This window comes from Chiloscyllium plagiosum, chromosome 24 (genome assembly GCF_004010195.1).
Source record: "Chiloscyllium plagiosum isolate BGI_BamShark_2017 chromosome 24, ASM401019v2, whole genome shotgun sequence".
Taxonomy (NCBI): Eukaryota; Metazoa; Chordata; class Chondrichthyes; order Orectolobiformes; family Hemiscylliidae; genus Chiloscyllium; species Chiloscyllium plagiosum.
This window is the reverse complement of record NC_057733.1, coordinates 8,616,432-8,624,636: the sequence shown is the minus strand read 5'-3', so window position 1 is coordinate 8,624,636 and position 8,205 is coordinate 8,616,432.

Here is an 8,205-nt window from a genome sequence, read left to right as displayed (position 1 = left end):
TCAGTATGTGGATGTATCTACGAGAGAAGGTGCAAAACTTGACCTACTCTTGGGAAATAAGGCAGGGCAGGTGACTGAGGTGTCAGTGGGAGAGCACTTTGGGGCCAGTGACCATAATTCTATTCGTTTTAAAATAGTTATGGAAAAGGATAGACAAGATCTAAAAGTTGAAGTTCTAAATTGGAGAAAGGCCGATTTTGACGGTATTAGGCAAGAACTTTCAAAAGCTGATTGGAGGTAAATGTTTGCAGATAAAGTGATGGCTGAAAAATAGGAAGCCTTCAGAAATGAGATAACAAGAGTCCAGCGAAAGTATATTCCTGTTAGGGTGAAAGGAAAGGCTGGTAGGTATAGGGAATGCTGGATGACAAAAGAAATTGAGGGTTAGGAAAAAGAATGAAGCATATGTCAGATATAGACAGATTAGATCGAGTGAATCCTTAGAAGAGTATAAAGGCAGTAGGAGTATACTTAAGAGAGAAATCAGGAGGGCAAAAAGAGGACATGAGATAGCTTTGGCAAATAGAATTTAGGAGAATCCAAAGGGTTTTTACAAATACATTGAGGACAAAAGGGTAACTCAGGGGAGAATAGGTCCCCTCAAAGATCGGCAAGGCAGCCTTTGTGTGGAGCTGTAGGAGATGGGGGCAGATACTAAATGAGTATTTTGCACCAGTATTTACTGTGGAAAAGAATGTGGAAAATATAGAATGTAGGGAAGTAGATGGTGTCATCTTGAAAAATGTCCATATTACAGAGGACATTTAGTAAGATATTCAAGTGCTAGATGTCTTGAAATGCATAAAAGTGGATCATCCCCAGGACCTGATCAGGTGTACCCTAGAACTTTGTGGGAAGCTAGAGAAGTGATTGCTGGGCCTCTTACTGAGATATTTGTATCATCGATACTCACAGGTGAAGTGCCAGAAGACTGGAAATTGGCTAATGTGGTGCCACTGTTTAAGAAAGATGGTAAGGTCAAGCCAGGGAACTATAGACCAGTGAGCCTGACGTCGGTGGTGGGCAAGTTGTTGGAGGGAATCCTGAGGGACAAGATGTACATGTATTTGGTAAGGCAAGGACTGATTAGGGATAGTCAACATGGCTTTATGCATGGGAAATCATCTCTCACAAACTTGATTGAGTTTTTTGAATAAGTAACAAAGAGGATCAATGAGGGCAGAGTGGTAGTTGTGATCTATATGGACTTCAGTAAGGCATTCGACAAGGTTCCCCATGGGAGACTGGTGAGCAAGGTTAGATCTCATGGAATACAGGGAGAACTAACCATTTGGATACAGAATGGCTCAAAGATAGAATGCAGAGGGTCGTGGTGGAGGGTTGTTTTTCAGACTGGAGGCCATTTTCATCATTTTTGTAAATGATTTGGATGTAAGCATAATAGGTATATTTAGTAAGTTTGCTGTTGACACCATAATTGGAGGTGTAGTGGACAGCAAAGAAGGTTACCTCAGATTACAATGGGATCTGGATCAGATGGGCCAATGGGCTGAGAAGTGGCAGACGGAGTTTAATTTAACTAAATGTGAGGTGCTGCATTTGGGAAAGTAAACCTTAGCAGGACTTATACACTTAATGGTAAGATCCTAGGGCGTGTTGCTGAACAAAGAGACCTTGGAGTGCAGGTGCATAGCTCCTTGAAAGTGAAGTTGCAGGATAGTGAAGAAGGCATTTCATATGCTTTCCTTTATTGGTCAGAATATAGAATACAGGAGTTGGGAGTCATGTTGCAGCTGTACAGGTCATTGGTGAGGCCACTGTTGGAATATTGCCTGCAATTCTGGTCTCCTTCCTATCGGAAGGAGGTTGTGAAACTTGAAAGAGTTCAGAAAAGATTTACAAGGATGTTGCCAGGGTTGGAGGATTTGAGCTATAGGGAGAGGTTGAATAGGCTGGGACTGTTTTCCCTGGAGCGTCGGAGGCTGAGGGGTGACCTTATAGATGTTTATAAAATCATGAGGGGCATGGAATAGGATAAATAGACAACGTTTTTTCCCTGGGGTGGGAGAATCCAGAACGAGAGGACATAGGTTTAGGGTGAGAAGGGAAAGGTATAAAAGAGACCTGAGAGGCAACTTTCTCACTCAGAGGGTGGTACATGTATGGAATGAGCTGCCAGAGGAAGTGGTGGAGGCTAGGACAATTGCAGCATTTAAAAGGCATCTGGATGGGTATACGAACAGGAAGGGTTTGGAAGGATATGGGTCAGGTGGTGGCAGGTGGGACTAGATTGGGTTGGGATATCTGGTCGGCATGGACAAGTTGGGACTAAAGGGTCTGTTTCCGTGCTGTACATCTCTATGACTATGATCTGCTAAGTTTCTCCAACAATTTCCATTTCTGTAATGTCAAAACCTGTTGTGAAAAACAAAAGTTCATGGTACATGGGGTAGCATATTGGTATGGGTATGACTGGTATGGGTATGTGTATGACTGTACTCTTGTATAGTCTGTGTATTCATATAGCAGCTTGGTCCTGTCTCGGTTTTTATTGTACCAGCTGTATATGGTAGAAATGACAAATATAGTTACTGTACTCTAATATGATGATCTTCCTGCTAAATGGGACAATTTCACATTTTCCTGCATGCGAATCAATCTTCTAGATCTTTGTCCACTCATCTAATCTAGCAATATCTTCTTGTAGGTCCCTAATTACCTCCAAATAACTAACTTTCTGATGCATCTTTGTTTTGTCAGATAATTTGGCAACTGTACCTTTCTGTCACTCGATCCAATTCATTTATGTAAATTGTAAACAATTGAGGTCCCTGGACCAATTCCTGCGGCATTATACTCATTTAGTCTTGCCGACCTGAAAAAAAATTGTCTACCCCCTTCTTCTTGTGAGCCAACCAATCATCTACCCATACCAATATGTTACCCCATATACAATGAGCTTTTGTTTTCCACAACAGATTTTGACATTACAGAAATGAAAATTGTTTGAGAAACTTAGCAGATCTTGCAGCATTTGTGGGAAGAAAGCAGAGTTAATGTTTCAAGTCCGGTGACCCTTTATCAGAACTGTTAGCAGCTAGGAAAATGTATTTATGCTGAAGCCACAGTTAGCGGGATAGGGGTTAGGATGGAGGGGATTGGTGGAGATGGAGCCCAGAGAGCAAGAGATATGAAAGTGTTAGTTTAGCAAGGAGTTTATAATTGCCAGGCCAGGACAGAAGAAAAGCTGAATAAGTGATAATAAGAGCTAAGAGTAGGATAAAATGGATGAGCTGTATGAATGCAATCTATTCAGTGTGATAATAGGTCTTGGACTACTTGAGAGTGGGTAACTGTTCTAAACGTAACCAATGTCATAACCAGATTTGGAAGGCTGGAATCAGGCTCTAATGTTATTGAACTCAATGTTGAGTCCTAGAGGCCTGCAGGGTCCCCAAGTGGAAAAGGAAATAATGTTCTTACAGCTTGCACTGAGGCTCATTGGAACAATGCAGCAGGCCTGTGATAGAAATGTTGGCCAGGGAACACAATGGTGTGTTGAAGTAGCAGGAGAAAGTGAGGTCTGCAGATGCTGGAGATCAGAGATGGAAATGTGTTGCTGGAAAAGCGCAGCAGGTCAGGCAGCATCTAGGGAACAGGAGAATCTCCTGTTCCCTAGATGCTGCCTGACCTGCTGCGCTTTTCCAGCAACACATTTCCATCTGTGTTGAAGTAGCAGACAACTGGAAGCTCAGGGTCATTTTAGCAGACAGAATATGTGTTCTAGTCACTCAGTCTGCATTTTGATTCTTGCTTCTTGCTGCAGACGTTGCCAGACCTGCTGAGTTTTGCCAGCAATTTCTGTTTTTGTTTCAGATCTCCAGTATCTTTATTTTATTTATTTGACATTACAGCAATATTCATTCCATGTAAAACTTGCAACATGATGGCTTTTACACTATTTATCACTCTCAGTGCACCACAGTGGGAGAGTTGTCGACAACTGCCTTTCCCTATTGCGCCTTTGCAACAGATGCCTCAAACTTTAGCATATGACTCAACGTGTAGTTCTACAGATGGGAGGGAAATGCATTCATCAAATAGAACACGTTGACAGGTTCATTGCTGCTTGAAAGTAGAATTGTAGGTAGGTAGGATAGTGAAGAAGGCGTTTGGTATGCATTTCTTTATTGTTCAGAATATTGAGTATAGGGGTTGAGAGGTCATGTTGCAACTGTACAGGACATTGGTTAGGTCACTTGTAGAATATGGCTGGAAATGTGTAGCTGGAAAAGCGCAGCAGGTCAGGCAGCATCCAGGGAACAGGAGAATCGACGTTTCGGGCATAAGCCCTTCTTCAGGAAGGGCTTATGCCCGAAACGTCAATTCTCCTGTTCCCTGGATGCTGCCTGACCTGCTGCGCTTTTCCAGCAACACATTTCCAGCTCTGATCTCCAGCATCTGCAGACCTCACTTTTTCCACTTGTGGAATATTGCTTGCAATTCTGATCTTCCTATCTGAAGAAGGTTGTGAAACTTGAAAGGGTTCAGAAAAGATTGACAAGGATGTTGCCTGGGTTGGAGAATTTGAGCTATCGGGAGAGGCTGAATAGGCTGGGGCTGTATTCCCTGGAGTGTAGGAGGCTGAGGGGTGACCTTACAGAGGTTTATAAAATCATGAAGGGTATGGATAGGATAAATAGACAATGTCTTTTCCCTGCAGTGGGGGAGTCCAGAACTAAAGGGCATAGGTTTAGGGTGTGAGGGGAAAGATATAAAAGAGACCTAAGAGGGAACTTTTTAATGCAGAGGGTGGTGTGTGTATGGAATGCGCTGCCAGAGGAAGTGGTGGAGGCTGGTACAATTCCAACATTTAAAAGATATCTGGATGGGTATATGAATAGGAAGGGTTTGGAGGGATATGGGTTGGATGTTGACAAGTGGGACTAGATTAAGTTGGGATATCTGGTTGGCATGAATGAGTTGGATTGAAGGGTCTGTTTCCGTGCTGTACATCTCTATAACTCAATGACTCTATGACCTCAAAGTGGATCCCAAGTTTGTAAGAAGCAAGGCAAACCTAACAGTTTATGCCTGTGCTATTTAGCAGCTTTATCTGTTCTACCCTAATTCTTTCAATATGGAAGAATAGTAAACATTGAGATTAAGAATGTGAATTTAATTGCACATGAAGTTCAAGGTATTTCTTTTAGGAATGACCCAATCAAAATACAATGGCAGTTTAAACTGTTATTGTGTGTTAGACCTACTGTAATACGAAAACTAGATTTCAGGACAAGGAAGCCTGCAGAATGCAGATGATGTATAATCTTCATTATTCTTTGTTGGAAAACACAGGTAAAGGACAGTACAGATCAGCACAGATGTTCCCAGCCAGGTTACACTTTTTAAAAATTTTATCCAAACAAGTGAAATAAAAACTATATGATTGCCCTGAAATTGTACAACTCTCAGAAAAAAAACTTGTGTCGAGTTACAGTAAATTTAGTAACATCATCATTTCAGTGTTGGTGGGACAGGTGGTTTGCAATGCAGAGTGATACCAGCAACATAAATTCAATTCCTGCGCCAACTAAGGTTCCCATGAAGCACTCTCCTTCTCTAACCTCGCCTGAGGCATGGAGACCCTCAGGTTAAACCACCTTTATTCATCTGCTTCTAATGAGGGAGCACCTCTATGGTTTGGTAGGATAATGGTGATCTCACCTTTAGGAGTATTTCCATTGAAGTTATGAAATGCTTGTTTAAAGAAAAGAAACTTTTTAACTTGTGACTTTTTGGTCTTGAGACAGCTGTTTCATAAACACCCACTGCCAAGATATTGGTCTTAAATTCTCTGCATTTTTCTTTGCGCCCTCTATCTGTCTGTGCTGGCATTGAAATAGATTTATAGAAATAATTCAACACAGAATTTGGCACTTGGACCAGTTGGTCTCAGATTGCAGACAAGGCCCCTCCCACCTTTCTTAATTTATCCTGTCAATATATCCCATCTGTTCCTTTCTCCTTCATGTATTTATCAAGTTTCCTTTTAAATCCATCCGTCTCAACTCTTCCACATGGTAGTGAGTTCCTCACTCTTACCACTCTCTCTAATTTCAAAAGTTACTTCTAAATTTCTTATGGGATTTCTTCGGGATTACCTTCCATCAATGGCCCTACAATGGAAACTTATTTTCTATATCCTATATAGCCCTTTCATAATTTTAAGTTTTGAATCCGCGTTCCCTTCTCTAGGGAAAGCATCCCCAACTTGTTCAGTATTTCCTGATAAACATATTCTCTCTGTTCTGATACCATCATTGAAAAACTTTGCATGTTCCAGATCCATTTTGTAATTTTTAGGGGGCGATGATAGTGTAGTGATCATGTCATTCAGGATTCTAGCCTCATTCTCTGGGGATGTGGGTTCAGATCCAGACATGGCATCTGATGTTATTTAAAGTTCAATTAATAAATCTGGAATTGAAAGCTGGTCTTAGTAATGGTTAGGAGGAGGAAGTGAGGCCTGCAGATGCTGCTGCATCAGAGTCAAAATGTGTGGCGCTGGAAAGGCACTGCAGGTCAGGCAGCATCCGAGGAGCAGGAGGGTTGATGTTTCCCATAAGCCCTTCATCAGGAACGACCATACAACATTCATCAATTGTTGTAAAAGTCTATTTGATTCATTAATGACCTTTAGCAGAGGAGATCTGCCTTCATATGTAGTCTGGCCTATATGTCACTCCATGGGTGGCACGGTGACACAGCAGTTAGCACTGCTGCCTCACAGCGCCAGAGACCCGGGTTCAATTCCTGCCTCAGGCGACTCTCTGTGTGGAGTTTGCACATTCTCCCAGTGTCTGCTTGGGTTTCCTCCCACAATCCAAAAATGTGCAAGTTAGGTGAATTGGCCAGGCTAAATTGCCTGTAGTGTTAGGTGAAGGGGTAAATGTAAGGGAATGGGTCTGGGTGGGTTACGCTTTGGCGGGTCGGTGTGGACATGTTGGGCCAATGGGCCTGTTTCCACACTGTAAGTAATTTGTAAGATGTAAAACCATAACTTGATTCTGAAACAACTTTTCAATCACACAGAACAGTTACCACATGCACTGAAATGTTTCAGGGAGTTGGCCCATCATCACATTCTTAAGGAGGAATAAGGGAGAGTCAATAAGTGTTGGACTTCTCAGCGATGCTCACATCCTGCAGAAAACATCTTTAAAAAAAGGTTTTGGTTGTGGTTTTAAATTCACTCCTAGATTTACAACAAAATTCAGCCTGACAACACAGTGCCATATTGAAGGAAAGCTGAACTGCCAAAGGTGCTATCTTTCTGATCAGATGTTAAACTGAGGTCTGTTTACTAAATTGAATAAATGTAAAAGATCCCATCCCACAATTTATAATAATTTTCTGTGTTGCATTAGTCTGCTTGTTAAGAATCACGGAACTTCAATCTAATTATTACATATAGAGTCATAGAATCATACAGCACAGAAACAGGCCCTTCAGTCCAACCAGTCCATGCCGAACATTATCCCAAACTAAACTAGTCCCACCTATCTGCACCTGGCCAATATCCCTCCAAACCGTTCCTATTCATGTACTTATCCAAGTGTCTTTTAAACTTTGTAACTGTGCCCACATCCACCATATATGAAATGCTTTAAGAGATTTCTGAGTATTGCATGCAAGTGCGCTGAATCTTAGATTTATTAGGCTAATTCGAAGTTGTATCACAGTTTTTTTGAAGGATTCTCACCATAACTTACCAAACTCACCCCATTAATAAACTATCCCATCTTCTATGGAACCGTCACCATTGTGCCATGTGCCATTCTTGGAACAACCACTCAGCAGATACCTGCCAGAAGACCAACATCTCTTGCACCTGTGCCATCTTTAAAAGGCCACTGTGTACCTAGCCAAACACTGGCATTCAGAAACAAGCGTGATGATGTTGCTCCTTTAACAAGGTTATATTGTCCTTGTCTTTTTTCAGGAGGTCGTAAAGGCACAGGCTCCAAAATGTCTGGAGTTGAACTACTTGAGGAAGCTTTTAAGTTTTAAAAGAAACACTTATACAATGAAAGGGGAGTGGCTAGTTCTCTGTGCTCCGCTTTCTCTGGTTTGGGTTCAGAGCTACTAGTTAGTCAGTTTTGAGACTGCTGGTCAAAGAATCAGTTGTATGGAAGAATGTGTTCTGTGCTGAATCCCTCTGCCATCTCTCTCTCTCTCTCT